The following is a 24,164-nucleotide window of genomic DNA, read 5'->3' on the forward strand; positions in this document are numbered from 1 at the left end:
AGATGGAGAGAGAGGAGAGAGGGAGAGAGGGGGGGAGAGGGAGACAGAGAGAGAGGAGAGGGGGAGAGAGAAGGAGGGAGAGAGAGGGAGAGAGAGAGAGAAGGAGAGAGAGAAGAGAGGGAGAAAGAGAGGAGAGGGGGGAGAGAGAGGGAGAGAGATGGGGGAGAGAGAGGGAGAGAGAGTAGAGAGAGAGGGGAGAGAGGGAGAGAGAGAGAGAGGACAGAGAGAGGAGAGAGAGAGAGGGAGAGAGATGGGAGGGTGGGGGAGAGAGAGAGGGAGAGAGATGGAGGGGGGAGAGACGAGAGAGAGAATGAGACAGAATGAGAGAGAAAGAGAGAGGGAGAGAGACAAGAGAGACCAAGAAAATGAGAGAGAATGAGAGAGACAGAGGAGAGAGAGAGGGAGAGCGCGCGTGTGTGAGTGTACAGTGTGTGCAGTTTGTGGGTGAGTGTGTGTTGTGTGTGCTGTCTGTGTGGTGTGTGAGCACAAGGTCCTGCCTCTGTGTCCTGAAAAAAGGGGGCAACAACTCGGGAGTGGGGGGGTGTTATAGTGTTATAAGAAAGAGGGGCACCCCCCCCCCATTTTGGCCTTTCTTCCCTCCCCTCCAACTGCTCCCCCGAGTCTCTAAAGATAAATCTAAGGATGAAGCTTAGGATGGATGTCACTCCCCAAGGGTCCTTTCTTCTTCATCCCTTTCCCCCATCAGTTCCCCTTCTCCCCTCAGCTAAAACAAATGGGAAGAAGAGATGGGTTTATAAACTGGTATTCTGGCTCTCTGGGGGAGGCTGATGGGTGTTGCTGTCATAGTCTGAAGTTTTGACCAGGAGAGTGACAGAAAAAACAACACCACGTTCCTGACCTGAGACCTCATTGAACCGGCGCTTTGGACAGTCTTGGTGATGATGCCTTAGGGTTGGTCAGAATAGATGGACCCGTGGACCCTGGTGACAGCCACCTCCGCCTTCTTTTTCATAGATGATGGAACAAGTGAGAGCTGTCAAACCTTAGAGATTCAGTTTCTGCCTTTTTCACCCTGGGGGTAACCACATTATATATCTGAGAGACTGAGGAAAACCAAGTAATCTGTCTGGTGAAATGATTTCCATTACTCCAAGGGGAGTCAACTCCCATTTTGGAGTTGGAGTTACTGAAAACTGCCTTTCAGTTAGAGTACAGTGGGACTCCAACTGATGTGTTAGTGAAAATGGACTTGGATTGCCAACCTTTCTGACCTGATTTCATGTTAATATTACACATACACACACACACACATATGTATAGATACATATTTAAATGGAGCAAAACCTTTTTCTGTTCAGCACATGCTGTCTACAAATTATATAATTTTCTTTGGAACATTTTCAGGAATATTAGTAGATGAGAAAGATTTGGATTAAATCAGATAATGGCTCACAAAACCTTAAAAAGGAGTTTATTATGTATTGTTAGATTATCTTTCTATAGAATCATACTGTAGTCTGGAATTCTGCTTTGCTTTGCAATAGAAAAGTTGGAGGAGATAATGCCCCGATTGTTGCCCCCTCTTAATGATTAACCGTTGGTTTTATTCTTTGTGTCATTGCTAGCCCTAGATCTCACTTGTAGCAGGAATATTCAGGAAGAGGTTAGTTGATGTCTTTGGTTCAGGAGAATTTGAAGGGGAAATTTTAGGTATTTTCAGTCTTTCAGATATCTTGCAACCAGAGATTTCTTCATTCTTTGGTTTTGCTAAGAATCTTCTATTTGATTGGCTCTGTAACTGTTCTTCTATACAAGTTCCTTGTGTTTGCATGAATGAAAGTACTGATGAGGCAAAAGTGTGTTCTTTCTCTGTTGTAATAATCCAATTCCTGTCTGTTTGAGAATGGAGCATTGACTCAAATCTTAGTAGAAAACTGAATTTAAGCAGCACAAAAGGAATTATTATTTTCTCATCATGTGGGAAGACTGACAATCTAATTCTTAGAAGTGGTAACTTTCTCCTATTCTGCAGAATATACCTCAATTTTAAGATTTCAAGCTTCTCTTCCTTTAACCTTGGTTATTCAGGTTGAAACCCACCCACCTACCCACATACACTCCTACATGCTTTGTTTCCAAGTTTATGAGATTGTTGTGGACTACTGTCATTCAGTCCCTTATACTTGACTTATCATTCCATGTTTGGAAACAATGCTTCTGTGATTCATGTAAATTTACATTTTGGGGAGATTTTCAATCCTAAAGGACAGATTTGCCTAATTAAAAACACAGAAGAGTCTGATCATGTAGAGATGCCTATAATAAGAAAACCAAGAAAAAGTAATTGTAACTAAGTCTTTGGTTTAACAGCTGGGAAGGTTTTTGTGAAAACAATTGGATAGTATCGTGTTTTTTTCTTTTTCTTTCTTTTTTTAATATGGTTTTTCTTTTGTTTGAGTAGAGGTTTCAGTTAAGTATCATGGACTAGGGTGGGGAGAGGGAATGAATATTTGGAAGTCTCTGGATTTTGTTTTTGAGAGCTTGGGATAATTTGAGTGATGGTAGGGTAGATTATAGAAAGTTTTATTGTTTCAAGAGGAAAGGCTGACTGGGGTGGGAACAGTTATTTGGCAGCAGCTTTCTCCTTAATGATAGCATCACTGCAGTACTGTATAATTCCTGGCTGAGACTGTTCAGATGATGCCATTCTAATCCCAGAAATGCTAATTCACTACTTAAACAACATTCTGTCGGTTCTCCCAAAATCTGATTCAGTAAGTAATACTTTTAGTATTTACTCACTTCATTGAGCAAGTTGCCCTTGCTTTCTGAGAGGTTAGGAGTAAGACCACTGGCTTGTTTAGATTGGATTAGTTTGGCCTGACTCCCGAATTGAGCTGTGGAGATTATTTTTCAAAGTCAGAAGCTGATGAGTTAACGTTTTGGAATTCCACCAGCAGTCAAAAGAAGTAGCCGGACAATTCCATTTTTCCTTTAGCAGTAGCAAAAACAACAACAACAACAAAAACCCAAACTGCTTTCTTAAAGCAGATATTGCTATTTCAAAGTATGTGAGATCTTTTTTTGGGGAGATGGGACAAAGTAATAGCATGTTAGAAATGAAAAGTTCAGAAAAGTTTAGGGAATAAGCATTTAATGAATGCTCCAGTTCTCTGTGACCTACAGCAAATACATCCCCATGTATCATTTTTAGTTTATTATGTATATAACTGCAGCCAGTAGAAACCTTGTCGGCTTTATTCAATGTGCTTCTTGTCCCCAGCAGTTTTCTTTGCTTCTGTCTGTTTAATACATACCGATGGTCATGATGATTCTCCTAGGACAGCTGCTTATATTGAAGTTTTAAAAAATTCCCACCTCAAAATTCTGCTGTGTTTGAATTTTTCACCATTCTTCCTTTGAAGATAAGGGTCCCTTTCTGATTATAATGACAGCATCTTGTATTCATGTAATGCTTTTTTATTTTATAGTTATTTTCAGATTTTAAAACCTTGTTTTATGTTTGAACTAGCCCTCTGAGATAGGGCAAGTATTTTTTGTTTTTATTTTGCAGATGAGATAGAAAGAGGACTATGAATGACTCAATGGAATTCTTTTTTTTTTTTTTTTTTTTTCAAGGCAATGGGGTTAAGTGGCTTGCCCAGGGCCACACAGCTAGATCATTATTAAGTGTCTGAGGCCAGATTTGAACTCAGGTACTCCTGACTGCAGGACCAGTGCTCTATCCACTGTGCCACCTAGCTGCCCCCACTCAATGGAATTTTTAAAGCTAGAAGGGAACTTTGAGGTCAATTAGCTGGAATTTTTTTTTTTTTAATAAATTTGGAAACTGAGATTCAGAGAATGGAGGTGAATCTGCTTGAGGTCATATAGTTATTTAATGCCAGGCCAAAGCTAGGAAATAGATATCTTAACTTTTGATTAAATGCTCTTTCTACTGTATCCCCAGGGTGATGTAGTTAGTTACTGGGAGATGAGATATTAAAACTTAGCCCTCTTGGCTTCCTGCCTTTTGCTCTTTAGACCATATTGTCATGCTAGAAGTATGTCTTGGCTTGCAGTTCGGTATTATCTTTTTGACTGAATATTTGCAGTGTGGCTATTGAATAGAGAGCTGGCAAGGGAATCAGGAAAAGCTGGGTTCAAATTCTAAATTGGACTTACCCTAGTTATGTAATTAAGAGCACGTCACTTAGCCTCTTAGAAGCCCACTCAACCCTCTAAAACTACAAATGGCAGATCAGTTGGCCACCTCCATTAGTAGGGGCTGGAAATGGAAGGTCCTGTATTTGAAAGAGCAAGTAGGTTTGTTTGACTGGATTTTCCATACTGATGAAATAATAGGATAAATAAGTGTATGCATACATGCATACAGATTTCATCCACCTAGATATACATGCATAAATACATATATATATATATGTGTGTGTATATGTGTGGATACACACACACATTATGTGTGGAGGGATCTGTATAGTCTCTTGAAGGAGATAGATGTCCACAGACATGCTTCCTAGTTGGTTTTCTTTTGTTCTCTGCTATGCAATTTTTACTTGATTTTTTCCCCCTTCTTCCCCACCCTTCTAAAGAAGGTTACAATTAATCATGGACAGATATATACATGCACTTGGACATATATACACACATATCGATTTAACTGTAAACATATACCTATATACTCATATACACACACATGTAAGAAGGCAAAATAATGGCATATTTTTTTTTCAAAGATTTGGGGGGAAGATTGAAAAACTGGAGAAATTCCAAGACGAGGCTTTTAAATAATATTTTTGTCTTCCAGAAAGAAATCTTTTGATGACTAAACATACCCTATTGAATATGAAAGGGGGTTGGAGTTGGAAGAGGGTAAACCAAAAAAGAGCTCCTTATTTTATGTTTTTATGAAAATATGTTTTTAGTGTTGTTCAACTCAAAATAAAACTTGCTGGAAATTATTGAAGCCTAGCTTCCAGAAGTTGATGGTACTTCCTGGTGATCTCTCTAAGTAGCAGTAGATAGTCTGGGCCTTTGTCTTGGGAAGAATTTGAATTATATTTAACCTTTGGCAAAAGGAGCACAGACTTTCTGAGGTCTAGTGGCCTCCTCAGGTTCAGTGGAAAGGATGCTGCTGAGCTGAGGGTCTGGAGACCTGAACTCTAAACAGTTCCCTCCCCTTCCCTCTCCCTCAGTCCAATTAATAACCCTGTGGTCTTGGGCAGGTTACTTTACTTTTCTGCCTTTTGAGTCCTCATTTATTAAAAGGAGGGGTTGGGAATGGATGTTCCCTAGTTCTAAAATAATTGCATCCATATTATAATTGTCAGTAACAAATGTTGGATTTCCTCTTTTTCTTGCAAGTCATTTCAGTCCCATTTGCTCAGTTTCATACAATGTTAAAGTAAGAAACAGAGGATAGAACCCTTCCATTGCTGTTTGAATGGGGCCTGGTTGGTAGTCTGTGGGTTGGTAGGCTATGGCTATGTCTCTGAGTTATTCTATTATGTGTATTATGTTCAAGACTCTTGGAGGATCTAAGGAGTAATAAAACCTTTTCAGAAATGAACTAGCTCAGATGAATAATTAGATGGTTCTAAAATACCTGAGCCATATACCTGCCAAAACTGAACTTACACAGAAAATGCTTCTTATACAAATATACTCAGATCTAAATAATTGAAGTAATGTTTATTGTTCATGGGTAGGTAAAGTCAACATCATTTTTAAAACGACAGTTTTACCTCACTAATCTATTTATTCATGTCATCCCCATTAAATTGCTAAAAAGTTATTTTACTGAGTTAGAAAAAAATAACAAAATTCATGTGAAAGATTAGGCAGTCAGGAAGTTCAAAGAAACAAGGAGGGAAAAAGATGTAAAAGAAGTAGATTCAGCAGTATCAGACTTTATACTGTAAGGTAAGAGCATTGATGAAATGTGAAAAAGGTAATTTCAATTATTTTAAATACAATTTTCTTGTACAAATAAAACCCATGTGGACAAGAACAGAAGGAATGCAGAAAACTGGGAAAAGACTGTCATAGATAATGTCTAAGATAGATTGTGATTAGGTTAGAATATTGTGGTAGTGTAGGAAATGATGAGCTGTTGGTTTAGAAAAACATGGAAAGATTTGGCTATATGAAGGAATATTCTATACATCTTCAGAGAAACAGATGATAGGAGAAAATAAACATAGTACAGTCTCTCTTTTTTTTGCAAGGCAATAGCATTAAGTGACTTACCCAAGGTCACATAGCTAATTAAGTATTAAGTATCTGAGGCTGGATTTGAACCAAGGGCCAGTGTGCTTTATTCACCACCTAGCTGCCCCAGCATATCTTATATGTATATGTATGAGTGTATATGTATATGTATGTGTATATGTATATGTTTGCAAATAAATCAATATGTATGTATTTGTGTCTAAGTGTATGTATATATCTGTCCATGATTAATTGCAACCTTCTTTAGAGGGTGGGGAAGAAGGGGAAAAAAATAAAGTAAAAATTGCATAGCAGAGAACAAAAGAAAACCAACAAGGAAGCAAAGAAAAGCTGGGCAGCTTTGGAAATAATGTGTAGTATTCATAATATAGGTTTTCTTGAAATGGAAATTGGGTGTTTCATATTGAATCCTTTATTATTGTCTGCTATGTACATGGTAATTTTTTCTTTTCTCATTTTGTCTTCAAATTTAAGATAAAAAATTTACAAAAAGATACATATATAGATACAATATATAGATACATATATAGATACAATATATAGGTACATATATAGATACAATATATAGATACATATATAGATACAATATATAGATAGATATATAGATAATTCATCAGCAGATATGATTCTGAGGCTTAACTTCCCTGCCTTTTTTGGGTGGGTGATTAGGTAGTAGAGAGAACTTTTCCTCTAATGACTTAGCACATGGGCCATCTCAGCCAAAGCACAACACTCCCTTCTCACTCCTGCTTGGGAGAATTTGTAATTTACTTGGAGACGAAATTCAAATGCAGACTATGGGATAAAATTCTTTCCCTATCTCCTTTGCAGCTGCCCCTCTCCCCTCACTCTGATATGACTTTGTGTTTATATTATCATCCTGAAATGACTTTGTGTATATATTTTCTACTTCTATGTATATGTTCATTCTGTTTTCATCACAGTAGAATGTAAACCCTTTGAGGGCAAGGACGCTCTCTCTCTCTCTCTCTCTCTCTCTCTCTCTCTCTCTCTCTCTCTCTCTCTCTCTCTCTCTCCCCCTGCCCCAGGACACTGCCTGATGTAAATCCATGCCATGTCAAATTGAGTTACAAGTATATGGAAAATGTGTGAGAATAAATAGGTCCAGACCCTGCCTCTTCTTAGAAAAACTTGGAGTCTTGTCTTAAAGCTAAGATTTTTTTTTTCTGCAGGATTGTCTCTGAATTTCTAATGATGATTGTGCCTTGCAGGGCTATTGGGAAGGAGGAAAGTGCCAGGTGGGAGCTTGGTTCTTTCCTTTCACTTCAGCCAGCGAGGTAGCAGTTAGGGCTGAGTTCTGAAAATGAAACCAGAGAGAGGCTTGAGAATGCAAACAAAAAGTGATTTTGCCGGAAACCCATGGAAATTGAAACCAACAAGTCTAGCCATGCAAGAGTGAATGGGTTTATTACTAGGGAAAAGTGTCAATTTAAGGACATCAGCTTGGAATAGTGGATTCCATTTTGGTGGGGCTTTAGGTTGGCTTATTTATTTATTTATATCCTAAGTACCTGTTGTTAGCTTAGAGTACATTATCACTCTCAATTCTAGTCAATTCCCTGTAGCCTCTCTAGCCAGTTTTGCTAATAAATCTCTGTTGAACTCTCTTCATGGAATGTCAGTCTTGTGTTAACTTTTCAATGCTTGTTGGGCAGCCCTTAACTATGGACTATTTTTCAAGGTGATTTATTTGCTAAAGGGATGTTGGTAGTTTATTTTCCTTAAGGTAGGCCTGTAAGTCTTCTAACTGAAACTCTGGGGCTCCAGAAGAAACCTGAATATAAACAACAGAGATTGAGGACTTGAGACTAAGGATATGTCCACCAAATCCTTTCTTCTCCTTGAGAAAATGTATGACCTCAGGGTTGCTATATTCAACAATTTTCTATTTAGAGATTTTTGCTTTTCTGATTTAAGTTGAGCCTTGGTGTTCCCACCTGGGAGCAAGTATTTTACTATTGGGTTTTATGTATTTTTAGTCTTTTGTCTCTAGGAGAAGAATAAGTTAAATCTTTTTGTGGATTGTTCCATCCTCTGACTTAATTTTGGGGAAAATTCAACCAAAAGAATTGAAAACTGGGATCCAGGTGGGGCAGGAGAAATGTAAATATCTGTCATACATCCTTCTCTGTCTTCCTTTTTTATTTTCTTTATTGAACAGAACTCTGTTTTTGTTTCCTTCTATTTTAATTGCATTGGGAGAAAAAAAAGAAAATCACATTCCTCACAACAGATAATCATTGTTGAATAAAACAAATTTCCTCATTGGCTGTGTTTAAAAAAAGGTATGTCACATTTAGTGCTTTGCCATCTCTTTGTCAGGAGGTGGGATGATACAGTTCATCATTGGTCTTCTGGAATCTTGGATGGTCATTAAATCGATCAGAGTTTTTATAACTTTTAGAATTGTTTGTTATACAGTGTTGTTCTTATTATATAAATTGTTTTTCTCCTCATTTCATTATTCATTAGTTTATATCTTCAAATTGTTTTTATGATATTGATATTTTAGTATAAATTGTTCTTCTGGTTCTGCTTGTTTCTCTCTGTATCAGTTCATACAAGTCTTTCTATATCTCTTTGAAATCATATACTTCTTTATTTTTTATAGCACACACTATGTCATATTTATGTGATACAGCTTATTCAATTATTCCTTAAATGTTGGTCATCTATTTAGTTTCTAGGCTTTTTTGAAAGCACAAAAATTTTCTGCTATAAATATTTTGGCACATATAAAGAATCTTTTCCTCCTTTGAATATCTTTTAGATATAATTAATGGTATAGTTGATAGTGATATAGCTGAGTCAAAAATATTGTTAATTAACTTTTTAAAAATTTTTATTTATTTAAGGGAACGGAATTAAGTGACTTGCCCAAGGTCACACAGCCAGGCAATTATTAAGTGTCTGAGGCCAAATTTGAACCTGTGCTCTATTCACCTAGCTGTCCCTGTTCATTAACTTCTTGGAATTTTAAAATTTAATTTTTTTTAATAATCTTTTTTCATTGTTTGGCTCCTCTGCATTAGCAAACCAGGTTGTACAAAGATTATTGCTGTTTTTAGGTTAACGGGAAAGAAAAAAATCTATCTGGCAAGGAAGGGATGATTTAAACTTATGGAAAGTATGAGCTAGTTTCAGATGTGACATGGTGTACTTAATGTTACTTTAAGAATTTGGTATTTTTCATTAGTGGGTCATTGAGGAATTCATTTTTGTTTTACCTCAATCCAGGAATGTGACACATGTTTAAAAATATAAGCAGTCATGGTGAGTCCCAGGCAATACTTGAACTTTTTTTATTTTTAATTAAATTTTTTTTTTAGCTTGAGCTTTCTCTTAGGAGATCTATGTGGTTTAACTTTCTCTTTTGTTGTTACTATCATTTTTGTCTCATTTGATTTCTAAGGAGAGAGAGAGAGAGAGAGAGAGAGAGAGAGAGAGAGAGAGAGAGAGAGGAAGGCTTACACTTATTATAGTGTCTAATCATTTTGGAATGTGTAATTTGTCTCCTCCAAGGCTGTCTGAGCTTTAGTACAGTCAGACATTTTCTCACAGATGTAGCCTCTCCTGGTTGTTGAGTTTTTTTTTTTAAACTTTTTTCTAGGTACAGGGGCTTTTTGAAGCTTTGAGTAACATGGGAGGGCTGCAATTCTAGTAAATTTATAATACACATTATCTTCCACAAGTTAGAAAACTAGGGTAATTTTTAATCCAGTACACAGTTTCAAATTATGGTCATGTTAGCATAGCAACCCATGCTGATTTACGTGTACTATTATTCTCAGTTGCATTTCAGTCTCTATCTAGAAAACAAAATCCCTGCATTTGTTAGAGTAAGAGGAGCAGAAGTCTTCACATTAGCCAACATTTCAGATTTTGTTATTGTTGTTCAGACTTATTCATTCTTGGGTATAGGGAACTTCTAGTGTGGAAATGCTTTCTAGTGATGCAAATCTGTCCATTTAAACTGTAACTTATAGTGTGTGGCACCAGATTGCATGGGTAGTATTTGTCAGAGGTAGGCATTAGAGCTAGATCCCCTTGACTTTAGGTCTTTGAATCCAGAATTAAAATTGATTCAGGAAGAAAAAATGGAATTCTAGTTCTGAGTCTTTCAAAGGGTTTTTTTGGGTGGATATTGGAAAAGAAAGAAAGTTTCTATTAGCACTAGTGATCTGTTTGTGTCACATGTTTCCAAAGGAACAGTATGGAACTGTGCAACCTCAAGCTGGTCTATGTTTGTGAATAATCTCTCCATTTATTGTCAATGGAAGCAGAAGGAAGCCTTGGGAACCCCCCCCCCCCCCCTTTACTTTATAAGCCATGACATGGAGAATTGTATTCTTGGCAGTTTCAGTGTTTGTACTTATGAGCAGCTACATCCAGGTTTTTAAAAAATAGAGTTCTAAATGGCAAATCAACATTGTATTCAATACAATTAAAATGTTAGTTTAAAAAAGATTTTTTTTTAAAAGGTAGGAGTAGGGATTGAAAAAGGAGGCAAATCTGAGACTTGATTGGTATTCTTCCTGGTGCCAATTCTTTTAAGGCTTTTCTTTTTTAGGTTTTTGCAAGTGGCTTGCCCAAGGCCTCACAGCTAGGTAATTATCACATGTCTGAGACTGGATTTGAACCCAGGTACTCCTGACTCCAGGTCTGGTGCCACTGTGCCACCTAGCTGCACCTTAAGGCTTTTTTAAAAAATTCTTTTAAATTTTATTTTAGATAATGGGGTTAAGTGACTTGCCCAAGGCTGTGTGACACAGCCAGGCAATTATTGTCTGAAGTCGGATTTGAACTCAGGTCCTCTGGACTTCAGAGCTGGTGCTCTATCAACTGTGTTACTTAGCTGTCCTGGTGCCATTTCTTTTGAAAAAGGTGCTGCCCAACTCAGATGAGATTCATATTAGTAGGGGAGATAGTAAAAGCAGCCCACCTTCATAGCTACTACTTCCATTTTGGACAAGGATTATTTTTTTTGCTTTCATCTCATTAGAAGAAAGATACTTCATTGAAAGTCAGGTCCAGGGTGGCTTTTCTCCCATTCCAAAAACAGGTAGCTTCCTCAGCTTTATTCCCACCAATAAGACTTTGCCTGGAACATCTCCTTCCAGTAAATATAGGTGCAGGGATCATTTTAGGGGTGGAGTAACACAAAGTCATTGTAAAGTCTAGTCTTTTTATAATATGTAAGATGACGGCAAGTCTATGTAGAGTAGATTGATTAGCTAATTGCCGGGTATTGGGTAAATATTGGATCTTATCGATAGGAACGGCATTTATGCATTCTTGGTCATCTTAAATACTCATTGTCACTTCCTGACTTTATGGGGGGGTGGTGACTAGGTTTTGCCTAATGGACTGGGTAAGAGAGTGTTATCTAAAAGAACAATTCTTTTGTTAGCTTGGTAATTTAAGCTTGGCATCTTATTTTGCTGAGACCTCTTTTCCCTTTAGTAAAGTTTTGTCTTTTAAACTAAATCAGGTCTGTGAGATTGGGGGGTGGGGTTCATTATTCAGAGGTCAGTGATGAAACTAGTATAAGTTATCAGGGAGAAGCTGCTGCCCCATTCAATTAAGTCCTCCTCTGGGGACACAAGTGAAGACAAAAATGAAAGAAATCCTTACAGGAAGGAGCTCTCATTCTGTGAGAGAAGCAGAAAAGTTTTTACAAGAAAGTTCAGTGAGGGAGAGAAGTCTAACATTTTTGGGAAATCAAGGAAAAGAGTTGCTTCCTAAGCTGAATTTTGAGAGAAAAATTAGGAGAGAATGCTTTCTAAGCATTATGGGACATCCTGGGAAAGTGGAACATCCTTGAGAAACAGCAAATATGTTTTTTGGATGGAGTAAATAAATAGGAGTGACACAAAAGAAGTCTGAAAAGGTTGACTAGAACTAGAGTGTGAATTGTTTTAAATTTTAAGTTGAAGGGGTTCTATTTTGATACAGAAATGATAGGGACGGTCATGGCCCGCTGCTGCCGCCGCTGCTGCTGCACCCCGCGGCCCGGGCCCTGCGCCCCGCCGCCCTCCCGCCGCTGCGGCCCGCGCTGGCCGCAGCCACGCGCGCCTTCGGAGGCCTCCTGGGAGCAGTGGCCGGCGGGCCGGGCCCGGAGGGTCCGCGCCTGCTGCAGCCGCCCTGGAGCGCGCCCGGGCTCTGTTCGTGCACGTGCGGGGGCCTCCACACCGAGGGAGACAAGGCCTTTGCTGAATTTCTGACAGATGAAATTAAAGAGGAGAGGAAAATCCAGAAACACAAATCTCTCCCCAAAATGGCCTGAGATTGGGAACTGGATGTACAAGGAACAGAAGCCAAGCTAATCCGGAGATTAGCTGGGGAGAGGATCACAGTCACATTCAATATTAACAACAGTATCCCGCCAACCTTTGATGATGAGCCACCAGAGGGACAGAAAGCCCAAGAACAGCAAGAGCCTGAACTTACGTCAACCCCAAACTTTGTGGTGGAAGTTGTGAAGGACAATACCAAGAAGGCCCTTGTCTTGGACTGCCACTATCCAGAGAATGAGGTTGGACAGGAAGAACAGGATGAGAGTGACATTTTCTCCATCCGGGAAGTGAGTTTTCAACCCACCAGTGAATCTGACTGGAAGGATACCAACTACACATTGAACACAGATTCCTTGGACTGGGCCCTGTATGACCACCCGATGGACTTCCTGGCTGACCATGGGGTGTTCAACACATTTGCAGATGAACTCATTGAGCTCATCACAGTCCTTGAACACCAGGAATACATCAGCTTCCTGGAAGATCTGAAAGGCTTTGTCAAGTGTCAGTAGGGAGGCTGAGGCAGAAAGACCATGTGGACCTAGAACATCTAGAAGCTATCATGGGAAAGGCAGCTAAAATACTGGCAGACATAAATATCAATTATGTTCCTAACCCACTTTTATTTACTTGCTCTCCTAGTGTTTTTGTACACCACCACAGAATGATGAAAATAAAAAACTGCTTGGACCCTTAAAAAAAAAAGAAATGATAGGGAATCAATTGTTCACGATTTTTGAGTGATCTGGTAAGATCTGTACTACAGAAAGACCATCTTGGTAGCTCTCTAGAGAATTATTTAGAGAGCGAAGATACTAGAAGCAGGGCTATTAATTAGGTTATTGCAATTTTTGAGGTGAGAAGTGAGGAGGGGCTTGAATTAGGGTTGAGAAGGGAAAGAATGAGAGCTGCAAAGCTGACAATAATCAGCAACTTATTGACTGCAGAATGAGGTAGAGGAAAGAGTTTGAGGATGACTCTGAAGTTGCAGACCTATAGAGGAATGATGGTAACCTCAAAAGAAATGAAAAGTTAGGCTCATATATGTTGTGTGTGTTTGTGTGTGAGAGAAGGTTATAAGGTTTGTTTTTGAGAGGTCTATGCAGCATCCATATGAGGATGTCCATCAGTGCATTGGTGAAGGGGGGGGGACTGAAGTTGAGGAGAGGGATGATTTGGTATCTAGATGTGGGTATCATCAGGAGAGAGATGATACTTTAGTTTATGGGGGTGGTGATAAGATCACAGAGATTTGATAGATCTAATATATGGTTCTAACAAAAAAAATCAACAAAAACTTCAAAAAAAATGGTCTGGGTTCAGTCTGTTCTTTTCCCCTTCTGAATGTTTAGTGATTTATTTATTTCTTTTTCTTAAAATGTATTTTTGATTTATATATTTTGTTTTTATTTGTTTTGCCTGTACTATATTTCTACCTTCTTAGAAAGTCATTGTTTGCAATGGAATATTTATTTTTTAATAAAGAAAAAGAGGAATATTAGGGGAAAAAAATCTGACAATTTATCTCACCATTGGATACCTCACCTCTACACAGGAGTGGGAAGAGATGTATTACTTACAACTGTATCTCTTATATTGAGTTTTGTTAAGGACTTTGGTGAAAATCCTTGGTTCTAACCCTACAATGAAGTACAGTTATAATTAATGAAATGATTTCTGTAACTTCCTGGTGCCCAAGTCTGTATGCAGGGGTCTCATACTTACAGTATCTTCAGGTGATCTTCCTGCTGTTTTTGCAGCACACCCTACTGAAGTCCATTTTATCAAAATATCTGTCAAGATGCATGTTTGGGAATTTCAGGTTTGTAAACTCATCTGGATTGCATTTCTTGGATAGCAAGCATTATTTTTAATGTTTGGAATGGATAATTTGATACTTTCCATGACTCCATCTCCTTTTGTTTACCCACAGCAGTTACTTCCTCCTGTGTTAGGTTGGCTGGTGATGGAAACAGTTTTAATATATGTAGCACCGCTTTGTCTATATTGGCAGAAGGATCATTGAGCAGCGTTTCTGTGGCACTTAGCAAGATGGTGACCTGCATCTTACTTATGCTTTTTGTTGAGAAAGATGCAAGGGTTATTTATTTCTTAAAATAAATGTTAGTTTGTGTCCAATTCCTGTTTTTGCTAGAAATGAGCTTCTATTTTTGACAATCTGATTTGCTAGCTTTTTATATTTATGGAAGCAAAGTCTGAAAGGGCCTAGCCAGAAGGGCTGTATTAATTATATCCAAGTCCTTTTAGGTGTTAACCATTTGGGAGAAAGTCTAAAGGGAAGAAAGCTACTCTTTTTAAAAATTAGTTGCTTTGTTTACTTATGTGAATATTGTTATTTCCCCATCTTTCGCCAGACTGCATGTTCCTTTGTGATCACATTTTAGCTTGAGTTCCTTATTTTTTATTTTTTATTTTTTGGCTTAGCACCATAGTATGGATAGGATGTGAATTTGGTGGTAGTACCTGGTCTGTGAAAGCTGAGGGAGTGGGGGAGAGAGAGAGAGAGAGAGAGAGAGAGAGAGAGAGAGAGAGAGAGAGAGAGAGAGAGAGAGAGAGAGAGAGAGAGAATGAAAACAGGTATGCAAGTAAGGGAGAGGGAAGAGGGAGGAGGAAGTACAGGCAGAGGCTTACTAGTAATGTGGCATGAGTCCTCTAGAATCAAATTCCCTGAGACTCTTGAAGGACTGACAAGTCAGGCAGTTCATCATTGACTACATACCGTTTTCCTCTCCTCATTCCTCTCCATTCAGTGACAGGAGAATGTTAGTCCTAGGAGACTTGTACAAAGGGAAGATGGCTAGGATTCTCTCTGGTAGGGATTGGGCAGGAATTTGTATGAGAGTGGACCTCAAATTTAGAGATGGAAGGGACATCAGAGACTAGTCAATAGGTGGTCATTTTATATATGAAGAAAATGAGACAAAGTACATGAAGTTTGACAGATATGGGATTTGAACTTTGGGTGTTCTAACTCTAAATTCAGTGCTGTCTTCATAATAACAAATGACATTCTTTTTTTTAAGTAAAAACAAAATAAATACAATAAGAAAGCTCACAAGATTTTTTGTAAAAATTGTATAGGAGCATGAAATTTACTTAAAATGTAGCGGTAAGCCCTCTTACTTTATAGGTACAGAAACACAGAATAACTGATTTGTGGGTAATATATCTTTATTAAGTGCTTCTGCTTGGCAGTTATTATGTAAATAGTTCCTTCTTTCCTTCCTTCCTTCCTGTATCTCACCTTAAAGTTCATTGCCAACAAACACAAAAATTACTTACATAATTTTGAGGGATAGAGTGAGATTAGGAAGAGGGATGATTGATTTGTTCTTTTTCTTCTGTTGCTTATTAATCTTCTAAGGTTAAAACTTAAAGGAAAGCTAAGTGGAAATGTCTTAGAAAAGGAACATTCTGGATAGACAGGATGTCTCAAAAGAATGTATTTGGATGGAAATAGGTGAAAAGAAGGAAGTTAACTGAGGTTTAGCTGGAATTAGCTATTGAAGATAAAGCTCTGAGAAAGGCAAGTATGTAGAGTTGTGAAAAGCCTTGATGGCAAGAACTCTATTTGTGAGTGCTAAGAAATAAATGATAGGTGTTTTTTCCTGGCTGATCTAATTAAAAAAAATAGATATTGAGCTTTTTACTCCAGATTTGATTTGAGGACTCCAATGTTCAGTAGAATATAAATTCACTGATGGCAAGGGACTGTTTTATTTTTATTTCTATATTTCCTTCTCTAGCAAAGTCCCAGGCACATGATGTTTGTTGGATGACTTATTACTATCCTTGAGTCCTGTTTCCCTCTGCTCTTGAGTGGGTTATGTTCCAAAGTTGTCAAGTTAGTGAATTGGTTTTTTTTTTTTTTTTTTTTTTTTAGGTTTTTGGCAAGGCAAATGGGGTTAAGTGGCTTGCCCAAGGCCACACAGCTAGGTAATTATTAAGTGTCTGAGCTTGTATTTGAACCCAGGTACTCCTGACTCCAAGGCTGGTGCTTTATCCACTACGCCACCTAGCCACCCCTGAATTGTTTTTAATCTTTATGAGATTTCTAAAGGTTGGAGTTGGAACAGATCATGGGTTCAGGTGCTGAACACCTTCATTTGAACCACTTGGGTCAAGAAATGAGGAAAGACTTCAACTTGGGGAGGAACTGGAAATATGGGATTAAAGGTGGAGAAAGGCATAGCTATTGGCTGGACCTGGTGCTCATTTTAGGGCAAAGAGGTAGAAGATTCATAGGAGTTGGAAGAACAGGAATAAAGAGTCTAGATCTGACAGAAAGTTTCCTTGCTGGGATGATGACAGGGACTCATTCTAGGAAGAGATTTAGTATTTTCCTGGGCACTGTCTTTTGCAGATGTGTATTTTTATGGTTGGCTGTGGGAATTTGGTCTTTGGCCTTGTAGTTTTTCCAAAATTAGTTGCAGCTGGGCAGCTCCCTGTCTGTTATCTTTATCACTTAAGGAAATATCCACTTTTAAATGGTGGTGGACATCACCTGTCTCCATTACCTACTTAAATTGTAATTTGTGATATGACCTGAAGTTAACTTAATATAACTCAGCAAAAGATTTGCAGTTTGGAACATATTGGGATCTTTGAAAGCACTGTGCAGTTTGGCAAATGTGATACAGCTTGTTCACTTCATCTTATTTAATTCTGGGTTTAACTTGTTGTCCATTTACAATTCGCGTTCAAGATGTATTTATGATCTAGTTCAGTGAGCTGCCCATGCACTTCTATGTTAAAACTTCGATAGTTATTCTTTATTCATTTGTTTTTTCCTGTGTTGATTGCTAGGCTGTTACTTTTGAATAGCCATTAGTCTTGTTAAATTACTCCCTTATGCTAAATCAACTCTCTCTCTCTCTCTCTCTCTCTCTCTCTCTCTCTCTCTCTCTCTCTCTTTCTGATGTTGTATGATTTGAGACACCAGAATTTCTAGAAAGTGAAAGTTATAGGGTAACCTAGTGGACAGTGAAGAGACTCTGATACTGATTTGTGCCCAACAAGAATATTAATCAAGGCATTTATGATTTGAAAAGGAGCTGGATTTAACATGTAACGCCAAGAGTGAAGGAATTGATGATGGACAACTCTGTAGGCTTCATTGGTTCTCATAAATTTTTTTTTCCTCATAGATTGTTAAAAGACTTAGAGGAAGGCATATACAGGACAACTTATGGCAAAATATGTATAAGAATTGCATGGAATAAGAAGGGTGAATGGGTATGAGGGATCTATTATGAATCCATTGAAGTAAGTGAAGAATGGTTAGGAAATGTATGGATCTTGCTTTGGTTTATCCTTTTATTCCCAAGGTTAATTGCTTCCTTAAAGTTATGCTTTTACCTCAGTTAGAATCCTTGGTATATGGAAAAATGTCTGACAAGTCTGACTTTCTTGGGAGAAATGCAAATCATTAAGGAAGGCAGTAGTCAGGGTAGAGACCTTTATATAAATAGTCACCCTCAGGACCAAAGGTCAAAGACCACAGAAGCACATAGCATGAACTTTCTAATTACTCTCCCTTTTAAACTTTTTTCTGTGCTTAGGGAGTGCAGATGGTTATATTATTGAATGGAAATGGTAGAAATGTGATGAAGAGAGTGGGCAGGGACCTTGGAGCCAAGGGCATGAATTCAGGTCCCGATGTTGACATCTTGGCTATATGATTCAGGGCAAGACATTTAATCTTTCTGTGCTCTTGGCAACTTTCTAAGACTATAAAATTGTTGAGAAAGTTCTAAACAGCTTTGGTGGAGTTAGTTCCTCATCTCAGAATTTTGTATCAATTAAAACAACAGATTTAGTCTTTATGGCAGAAAGTAATTTCCCTTGATTCTTTTTATATTACGCATTCTTCCTGCTCTTAATTTTTGGGCTGCCACTACTCCGAGTAAGGACATAACCTCCTTTTGTCCTTTCTCGCTACTTTCTTACTCTGGAACTTTCCTTAGTACCTTTGGCCTCCCCACTCACTTATATCTCTTTGATCTTCTGGGCCTTCATTTTGAGGAAGATCAGCCTTTTTTTGTTTTGTTTTGTTTTGTTTCTCTCCTGGCTCTGCTTTTGACTCTTGGGATTAGGGCTCACCCTGTATAGTTCTCCCCACTAATTTTCAGTTCCCTTTTACATTTCTAGAGTGTGAACTCCTTGAGGGCTTTGTTCCTAGTGGTTAACATAGTAATTATTAAAGGTTAAAAAGCCTTTAATAAAACTTTGTTGATTGACTGTCTCTTTCCTTCAAATGCTGAAGGATGTCATTTATTAAATTGAGTAGTTCCTTATTTTGTTTTGCTTACAAAACTGATACAGGTAAGATTGTGCCACTGAGAAACATTTTTATTTTCACCAGAAGTTCCCTTTTCTTCCCCACTTATCTCACATCAGTCAGTTACCTTTCCCATTATCTCCTCCTTCATCTGTCTCATACAAAGAATCGGCCCCTGATTTTACTAAGGCAAACAATTCGAGCTGCACATTCCAGCTGATTTTCTTGAGCAGATTCCCCCCTCTATCATCTCCACTCTCACACCTACTAATCTCTTCCCATCTACTAGTTGTTTCCCTAACAACTACTGTCATGTTCATGTGCCTCCATCTTTAAAAAAACCCTCACTTGATTTGCTGTCTCCATTAGCCCTTATCCTATATCATCCCTCCCTTTTGTGGAAAAGCTCTTTGAGAAAGCTATCTGCAATAGGTGCCTCTATTTCTTTTCCTCTTATTTCTTCTTAACTTTCATTGATCTGCCTTTCAACATCATTATTCAACTGAGATTCCTTTCTCCAAAGTTATAAATGTTCTCTTAACTGCTTAGTCTAATGGCTTTTCCCTCAATCTTCATTCCTCTTGACCTCTCTTCATATATTGACCCCACTGATCACACTTCTCTTCTTGATACTCTCCTTTCTCTAAGTATTCACTACAGTGCTCTCTCCTGGTTCTCCTCCTGTGTGGTGGACCACTCAATCTTTGTTGAATCTTCATCCAGGTTATGTCTGCTAACCCCTGGGCTTTGCCTAGGGCCCTCTTCTATTCTCTCACTATATTATTTTATTTGTGATCTCATAAGATCCTGTGAATTCAATTATCATCTATAGGTAGATGTTTCTCAGATCTGTTTTATATAGAACTGACTTAATGACCTTATTTCTCATATCTCCACTACCTTTTATATTTCATGAACTGACTGTCTTGCATACATCTTACCTGTAAGACTTGAACCCTCTCAAAATCAAGAACTTTTGAACTCAAACCAGCTATCAGCCCTCCAGTAGCAGAGATTTAGAGACTTGTGCTACACTACTGGCTTGAATCATTTTTAGGGAGAAAATAAAGTTGGAAATGAGATTATTTCAGCAGTTGATTAATCTCTGAGATACTTACTGTCAGTGAGACAGAAAGGGAATGAAATTGAATTTCTTGAAATCAAAGGTCAGAAGTTACACATTCTTGCCCACTTGCTTTGAAGTTCATGATAAGAATTGACTGAAGTGAAAAGGCTTGACTGTGAACTATTCTAGTGGGTTCTAATAGCCTTTGAACTGAGGTCATCAGTCTGTTGATTTCTGAGAGCACAGTAATTTAAATCAGAGTGTATCAAATGGGAGTGGAGCCTTGTAATGCTTTTGAGGAGTCTGAGGTTTAAGAAAGTACTTAGGATCACTATTACACTTGGACAATCTGAGAAACCTGGGATTTTGTATAATTTTTTTGGGAAAGTTATTACTTATGAAGAGAAATCTTCTATTTTACAAAATGCATCTGGATAGCAAGCTTTTGTAGTAGTAAAAATTAAACTTAGTTCACTGCACCAGTCATTTTCTTGGGTGTTTGGGATCTTAAGGCAAAACCAGAAATATTTCTGATGGGGAGATGGTTGTAGTGGTTGTGAGATTTGGAACATGAAGCTGTATATAATATAAACTGATAAAACAAATTTGTGATACTTTGAGAAGACATAGAATATCAGTAACTGGGAGAAAGTTTCTAAAGAAGGTGACATATGAACTGATCTTTGCTCTAAAGTTCTTTTTTTTATTGGCAAGGTAATGGGATTAAGTAATTATTAGTGTCTGAGTAATTATTATGTGTCTGAGGTTGGATTTGAACTCAGGTCCTCCTGACTCCAGGGCCAGTGCTCTATCCACTGTACCACCTAGCTGCCCCTGCTCTCAAGTTCTTATTTAGTGGCAACTATATTTACATTGATAAACATTTGTTTGTGCATTTTGCATAATGTAATGTATTTTGGATTGTTGATCAAGTAACTAAGAGATTCTTAGAAAGCTATAAGGGATATATTACTTTTCTAAAGTACTGGAAAATAGCCTTCATGGAATATTATACTGGAAGGATCACAAAGATCAACTAGTTCCTCTCACCTCATTTTTCTGGTGAGAAAACAGACCTCAAGAGGTCAAGTGATTTTCCCCCAAAATTCCAACCAATTATTGGCATCATGAAGTTGGATCTTAGCTCTCCTGTGCTTTTATCTACATGCCAATCTATCTCCTATACTGACATAATGCCTGCAAGGGAACTTTTATGATGGCAAAAAGATCTTAACTTTTTCTCTTCCTTTTCAATAGTTATTTTTCATGGAGAAGAGAGATCTCATTCTATTTGATTGTTTCTATTTTTTTTCCCCAAGAACTACACTTTTTGTCAGTGCATTTATTGTCAGTAGAAATAGGAGTTTGGTAGATCTTAGAGAACTAAATGGTTAGTGGGGAGCAAAAGGACTCAGTTTGAAAAATCATCAAAATATTGTGGTGCTGGACTTGAATAATAAATCTAAATTTGGGAGTGAATTTCTCGGGTTCATATTTAAGAACACCAGAGGCATTCTCTGGTAAAGCAAGTTTAGAATGGATTCGTTGTAATGGAGCTTGAAGCTTGGGGTTTGGCTTGGGGTCAGTATTTGAAAAAGGACCGGAGAGAACCAACAAGGTAAAGTACATATTGTTGGTTTAAATTTAATTAGCCTTTCAGATGATTTACCTTTGAGACTTTTGCAAACTTGAAAGTTCAAAATTTCTTGGCTTGTGTGTTACATAATTTTCTTTAAAAAGTAATCTTGGTGAAGTTAAAACAGCAGAGAACTTAACTTAGAGCTCTCTTTCCCTACTCCTCTCTCCCTCTACTATTTTACTGGGAAAAATCTGTTAGAATTTCTATCTTAGTTTTTTTGTAACTTGGAATAAAATCAGCATTTTTATTCAGTCCCCAAATTCCCTATATAGTATCTTCATTATGGGATATTGCTTTTGGCTTAAATTGATTTTGTTAAACTGAAGAAAAGGAAATGTTCTAAATATGTGCTTGCTTATTTTCATATTGGAGAAAGATGGCAGTTTTAGTCTTTAGGTTATATAGATTTTAGCTGAGTTCTAATTTTTTTATGAAGATTAAAAACACAGAGCTTTCTTTAAGGTTTTTCTTCCAGGCCTACCATCTCCTGCATTTGTCCTTTGAGGGTATAGGAGTAATACTTTCTTATCAATGATGAACGTTCCAGAAGATCATTCAAACTTCATTCCTCACTCCTGTTTCCCAATTCCTCACAGCCCCTAATCCTCCCACTACAAAGTTTCATTCCTCTTAACTCTTATAATGTGCCCTCTGGAATGCCTCTTCCACAGTCACAAACTTCCCTCTCCCACTCTTTCCCCTCTATCAACTCTTACTACAATCTAGCTTTCCCCTGATGACAGAACCTCCCCTACCAACCTTTCCAGTACTGGTTGCAACTTCATTCATTCTCAGCTCATTGGATGTGGAAGGGAAGTTAGAATGTTCCTACTTGCCCATTGCTGTTTCCATATTCTCTCCTCCTTCCATTACTCAGTAACTTCTTTTCCTTTGAGGTTCATGTTAGTCATATGTACCATCAAAATCCTGGTAGCTGTTGTATATGCATCTCCAGATCATTTCCCTCCTTGAATTTGATACCTTGCTTAATTTTTCTTTCCTTTTCAACTCCTGATCTCATATTAGAGAACTTCATCATACATCTTGGTTCTTCCTCAAATAACCTAACCACTCAGTCCTTCAACCTGTTTATCCAGGATGAGTTCCTCTTTCATTCTCTTTTAGACAGACACAGATAGTCATGCCTTTTATTTTGTCATCATACTCAAATGTACCATTTTTATGCTCAAGAATTTTGAAATAATCTGACCATAATCTAATGATTTTTTTTTTTAGGTTTTTGCAAGGCAAACGGGGTTAAGTGGCTTGCCCAAGGCCACACAGCTAGGTCATTATTAAGTGTCTGAGGTTGGATTTGAACCCAGGTACTCCTGACTCCAGGGCCGGTGCTTTATCCACTATGCCACCTAGCTGCCCCAATCTATTGATTTTTAATATTTCCCTCCTTTTTCTTACATTGCTCTTCATCCATACTATGACTTCCAGTCCCTTGACCCCTCAATTCTCTTCCATGTCATTTCTTCTGTGCTAGCCTCTCTTTCTCTTTCCCCTGTCTTGACTCCTTAGTCAACCAATTCAACTCTACACTGTTCTCTTCACTTTAATATCCAGCCTCTTTATCATATTACCAACTACAACTAGCCAAACCTCAGTGCCAGATAATTTCCACTAGTTTTTGCCTTTGCTTCTGCACATATACTAAATGATATGGAGAAAAAAATCCTGAAACCATTCAGATTGGATCCCCTACAAAATTATGTCATACAACCTCAACTGGGCCTTCACTGCTGTAGGCAATGTTACTGTATGGCCTGATTCACTATCCTACCTTCCTTAGCTGCTCTTCATTTTTTCTTTCCCTCTCTGACCTTGTTTCATATTTGCAGAAACAATTAAGGTCATTTTCTGTGAACTTCTACTTCTTCCTTAGTTCCCATCACTCAGGTGCCTTCTGCCACTTTTTTTTCTTCACCTCTATCTCCCTTGCTGAAATGGCCTAAAACTCCTTACCAAGGCCTAAAACTCCTTACCAAGGCTAACGCCTGTACCAGTTTAAACCATCTCCTTTTGTCCTATCTCCTCCAACTGATTGCTTCCACTGACATTTCCCCTTTCACTTATTTTTACTCTCTCCCTGACTACTGGATCATTTTCTACTGCCCATGAACATGCCCATGTTTCATTTATTCCCCTCAAAATCTCACAACTCTTTCTTCCCCACTAATGTCATATATCACTTCTGCCCTTTGTAACTAAATTACTCAAAATGATTCTGTAATAGATGTCTCCACTGTCTTTCAGTCTCTTCTTAACTCTTTACACTTAGGCTTCTGACCTTATCATTCCAATGAAACTCTTCTCTTTAGACTTAGTAATGATCTTTCAGTAGCCACATCCAATGGTCTTTTCTTTATCCTTATTCTCTGCAGCCTTGGACATTGTTGGTAACTCTGTCCATTCTGTCCATCTTAATAGTCTCTTCTTTAGGTTTTCAGGATAGTTCTCTCTCTCTCTCTCCCCCTCTCTCCCCCTCTCCCCTCCCCCCTCTCCCTCCTCTTCCCCCCTCTCCCCCCTCCCCCCTCTCCCCCCTCTCCCCCCTCTTCCCCCCCTCCCCCCTTCCCTCCCTCTCTCCTGTTTGACAGCTTCTTCTCTGTTTCTTTGTTGGTTCCC

General features: G+C 38.2%; 1 protein-coding gene and 1 pseudogene across 2 annotated transcripts in view; both read left to right on the forward strand.

Moving 5' to 3' along the window:
• Positions 1-24,164, forward strand: part of CCNY (cyclin Y) — a 319,673-nt gene that overhangs the window by 3,048 nt on the left and 292,461 nt on the right. The window lies entirely within an intron of this gene.
• On the forward strand, positions 927-15,099 carry LOC141493539 (complement component 1 Q subcomponent-binding protein, mitochondrial pseudogene; annotated as a pseudogene).

This window comes from Macrotis lagotis, chromosome 7 (assembly GCF_037893015.1).
Source record: "Macrotis lagotis isolate mMagLag1 chromosome 7, bilby.v1.9.chrom.fasta, whole genome shotgun sequence".
Lineage (NCBI taxonomy): Eukaryota > Metazoa > Chordata > Mammalia > Peramelemorphia > Peramelidae > Macrotis > Macrotis lagotis.